Here is a 5,306-nt window from a genome sequence, read left to right on the forward strand (position 1 = left end):
GAATACTTTGAAAGGCACTATATCAAAGGAGCTTTATGTAGTAAATACATTAAAAAAATATTTTTGAAGGTAGCAGTAAAGGGATATATAGAAATGACATATGTATATTTACATATGATCAAACATATACTGTAGTATACAGTATAAGTAAAAACAGGCCCAAAGTGTTGGAGTAAAAAGTTAAAAAATAAAGAAAACAGGATCCATTTTTTCTAATTATATGAGTACATTTCACTAGAAAAGTAGGATTCGTGTTGTTTTTGTAAATCTCAAAACCTCAAGCATAAAATATAAAAAGTGCATGTTGATTACCAAAAGACGTCATTGCCTATATTCACCTTACTTAGCTTACTGGACATTTTGCCTGTGAGAGTTCTGAATTCATTTCATTTAACTTTTAACTTCTCTTGGCATTTGGACAAAACCTTTTGGGTTCAGTTCCCCAGTATTTGGGTAATCTGGTGCTTCAGTGGTGCTGGTCTAAATAAATGCATAAATATTCCAAGAAATGCTAATTAAAGTTTGCACGCAAAGGGCTGTTCAAATTCAGCACTCGACCGAGCCAGCAGTCGCTTAAATGTAACCTCTGTTTAATGTTCACAGTTTAATTTTTGCTTTTGAGCTGAAAGAGCATATTCATACATCAAGGTACTCTGTTTCTCAAAAATACAGCAAAATTATTAGACAATACAAAATACTGTAAATGGACACACCTTCAGTTAAGATAAAGCTGATCATGTGATGTGCCATGTGGTTTCTCCAGGGCAGAAAGATAGGTGTTACTTCAGTCAGGTCTGTGTGGGATTTGAAACAAAGAGAGCTCTGTTATTCTAAAAACAAAATCAGTACAAAAGAAAGAAAATATTTTTTGGAAAAAACAATTTAGGTAGGAAATCCTGTATATATGTAATACTTGCCTCTTTGTATTTTTTTAATTCCTTTATGTATTTATTTAGCTCTGTCTCTTTGTGTATCTGGGGTTTTTCTTCAACGTGTGATTCCTGCAGTGCTATGAATCTTTAGTGGCGCTATTTCAAACAGTCTATCTGAAAGACAATGCAGTCTGTGTTCATGCCCATGACAGTGGGCAAACATGGAGCAAATGCCAGTACCATGGTAGGACAGGATCTCCCTGAAACATTATTCCCCTGATCCAACCTACAATTTCGAACGTTTTTCGTCATGGACGAATACTCTTTTACTGAATTGTAAGCCAATGTTAATATGCATTTAAGTTTTATATAAGATAAGGTTTTATGGTAAAACAACAGGGAACATGTCTTACTCTTTCTTTTAAGCGCAGTTATCCCAAATTTCAGAACCATTTTGTTGTAAGAAATCGTATTATTTGATCATTATTTGACAACAATTTTCTTACTGTAAACTCGATTTGCCTCAGACTCCTTGAGCAGAATGAGGACCTTCAGAAGTGGTCCTTTAACAAACAATAACCACCTGTTTTAACCAGTTATCTTTTAGAAATGTTGTAAACGTCACTGGTATTACAGGTCCATTAGCACCAATTGGAGCCTGCAGAAGCCCAGCAAGTCACAAGGGTTGCTATTTCTCAAAAGGCTGAGATCACAGCTAACTAAAGCTGACCCTGCTCCAGCAGTACTTGGTTAATTCTGCCCTGTGATGCAGTGAATCCTGTTCACGTGATCAAATCTTTGTCTGGTGATGTGCAGGTCATAAAGCTAAACCTGCTTTCCAAGTGAGCTCCTGTACTGGTTGTGCCAGTCTGGAGCCCTGTTATTTTGCATTTAAAACCTTTTTCAATGTCTATTTCTTCCCTTTGAAATTTGTATCTGCAAATACCTTATGGAATAGTATGATAAGATTGAGAGGAATGTGTATCCAGTGGTAGCTTTCATTTATATCTGTTTAATTTGATTGCTTCATTTCTTGAGCTTCCTTTTAAAACAAAAACGTAGTTTTTCCCCCTGTCGCAATGTCACCCTGAAATAAATATGTTTAACATGCCTTGTGTTGACTTGCTGTAAATTAGCTGCTGTTTTAGATATTTTATTTCATTTTCTGCAGTAGCAGCAGAGTGCGCAAGGTGAGTTGTAAAGCTGTTTATTCAGAAAAGGCTGGCACATTAAAAAAAACCTTATTAAACCCCATAGTTCTTACTTTTTAATCTCTAGTTTAGTCTCTAGATAGATGTTTTTGGGTAACCTTCCTAGGAATTCTGAAACTGAATTGTGAAATTGGACCTAAGAACCTTTTTTCAACAGCATCATGTGGAAAATAATATTTCTATTATTTTAATTATTTAATCATATCCAAGTAATAATTTGTTTTTTAGATTATATACTACACAAACATTAATGCAAATGAATTAAACAAGAGGGCAAAATTTGGCATTGATATTAAGTACCTTTAAATAACCATGTTTCAGAAAATGAACTATAAAGGGTTTCAGATGTGTTGAGGATCATATAATAACTTGGACAACTGTGATACAATGGTGTTACTCAAACACATTGGGTTTTAAAGGTTTCAGCTTCAGGATTTTGCATCACCCAAATATCCTTCCTAGTCAAAGCTGGCAGATATTTATTTTGTAAAAAAAAATTAAGAGCTTATCGTAGCTTAATGTTTAAAAACTTTAAGTTCTTTTTTTCATTTATTGGAAAACTCCTTTTTGTATTGTGTATTATACCAAGTGCAGACTTTCAAGAAACAGTTAGGATACTGCTTTTTGAAATAAGTGATCCTAAGGGATTCTGATTAGGTTAGGACAAAAGGGTAAAGTGTAGGTGAACCATGGAAAAGGTGATAGCTTGTCATTGAAATTATATTTTTAATTCCTTCCCTGCAAGAGTCACAACAGGATTCTTTTGTAGCCTTATGCGAAATATTACAATAAAATATACTATATAATAAAACTATAAGACAGACTACTGCAGGTGAATTTTGTCTTAACAAGTCTTACAACTGAAATCAAAGAACACTGTACATTTTGTGCTGTATTAAAAACACAGCTGTACTTTCTTAAAGCAATGGTAAAACAGCTGGACAATGTCTTAGTTTTCTTTTTAAACTTTATGCTGTCGAAACAAAGTGAGTGTTTAATGAGGTGAAAGGCAAGTGGAAGTTTCCTGAAAGACATATGTAGGGTATTCATTTAAATAGCATTTTAAGGGCCAAAGTGTTTGAATGCACTGACATTTACGTAACCAGGAAATTATTAGCATGCTTGGAAGGTTTCTTTTTCCCTCACTGGTGTATATGTTACTGCTCTTGAAAGACAAATAAAAATGTGCAATGAAATTCTGTATTATAAATACAGGAGGAAAGTTGCAGGAGTGAGAACTGGAATCAAGTACTTTGAAATAACCAGGTGTACTGGCATTTAGTTCTCATCTAAAGGATTTACCATCATCCTCCATCTCCTTGTTTTCTCAATACAACAAAAAACCACAGAAAACCCGGCCCCTGCAGCTAGACAGGGATTTCAGCATGGTTCACATTATTTCCAACTACAAGCCCTCTAGCTCTTGGCATTCGTTTCCCTCAGACCACCAGTTTCTGCATACTAATTGATTTGTCAATGAAAAACAAAAGACACCCTGCACTTTAACCTATGACTCCAAATTGCTAAAACCTTACTTAAAGCGACCCACTGAGCCTTGCATGTACATTTGAAAAGTAATTAAGAAAAGTCCTGTATAATTCGATAGTTGCCTAAGCCCTAAGATTAACTGCAAGTCATAAACTGACAAAAGGCATATGCAGTCTCTAAATACCACGCAGATACTGTAACACTGTGTGGTCTGCAAGAAGCAGTATTTAACCAAAAGGTAATTTAAAAAGGTAAACCTTTTTGGGTCATTTTGTTCTGTTCTATAAACATCTTAGCTTTCAGGCGGGGGGAAAGCAATTTATATCTCATCAGAATGAGAAGAAATGAGCAAAAAGCAATCAAGAAATGATCAAGAAATCCAAAGACTCTGCAGTAGTAGGAAGTTTCTTTTCGTTGATGATATTTTATAACTTTGAAAACTATGACGCATGTCCTAGTTCTTTTTTTGTCTGTTGCTTAAAAATGCAACCTTGTTGGATAATGACTGGCAACAGAAAGGATAAAAAAGTATTTTGTGTAAACCAAAGGATCAGACATTTAAAATGCTCAGAAATAAGACCTTCCATAATACCTGTACCATGCCAAATTGTCTTCTGCTGCTTCCTTATTCTTAAACAGTAAATGCTCATCTGTCAAGTTATACTGTGCTGTAGCTTACTGAATTTTTAAAAAAAAGTTCTGATCTATTTGGAAAGCTTGTGGCGAAATGTTATTGGTACCTTAGTTTTGAAGATGTCTGATGTGTCCAAGAAGTTTTACAGTTTTGATGAAAGATGTTTGGGTTTGACTACATATTTAAAAGAAATTTAAAAATCCATTCCTTTTTTCCCCCAATGCTTATTTTTAATCAAACAAATCTGAATATACAGTTTTTATTTCATGATGGTTAAATAAATTGTTAAATTTTAAGAACATGCGTTAAAATTTATTTTTCTAATGTGTCACATGATATATATTTTTATTGCATATTCTGTGTTTTCTGTGACCTCCAGTATTTCCCTAATAAAACAATCCCATGGTTAAAAGGTGCTATAACACCCTGACGCCAGAACTAATTATGTGCTGCCAACTAAAAGTTGCTGCCAGCTCCCCAGGTTGGGATTTTCCAGCTTAAAGCAGAAAAAAATAAATTCTAAGCAATCATTCAGAGTGGCCCTGTAGTCAAGCATTAGAACGAGAACAAAAGGTCAAAACATGAAGCTTTTTTTACATTGGCATGACTGGACAGAAATCGGCTAGTTCTCTCTCTAGTTCAACAGTTGAGTTTTCATCTCAAAGATGTATGTAAACACATGTCCAGCAGGATATTACTGTTTTGGCACTGCACATCTACACTTGTGAAACACTGGCTGAACAAGTGGAAAAGGTATTGCAGTATTTTTGGGTTGTGGTTTTAGCACAGGGCTTGTGACTTGGGAACAAAAGAGCACTGTTACCAAACCTTTCTGTAAGCAAACCAGGAAATAAAGGAGCAAGTGTCGGCGTTATAAGCTACACTGTAAATTAGCTGCAGCTATGAAGAACTCTCACCAAGCCCTCAGACAACCAATTCTTGTCACTGCCCAATCCACCTTGACAAAGATGAGGATTATTCATTCTTACCCAAATTCCCATCAGCCTCTCCTGGCTCTCCACACCATCCATTCACCTACTGGCAAGCACAAGCTCGTCACTGCTTATTCCAATTTCACCCACAATGTTCCAAATACATGCA

This window comes from Atractosteus spatula, chromosome 13, assembly GCF_055471065.1.
Source record: "Atractosteus spatula isolate fAtrSpa1 chromosome 13, fAtrSpa1.hap1, whole genome shotgun sequence".
Classification (NCBI taxonomy): domain Eukaryota; kingdom Metazoa; phylum Chordata; class Actinopteri; order Semionotiformes; family Lepisosteidae; genus Atractosteus; species Atractosteus spatula.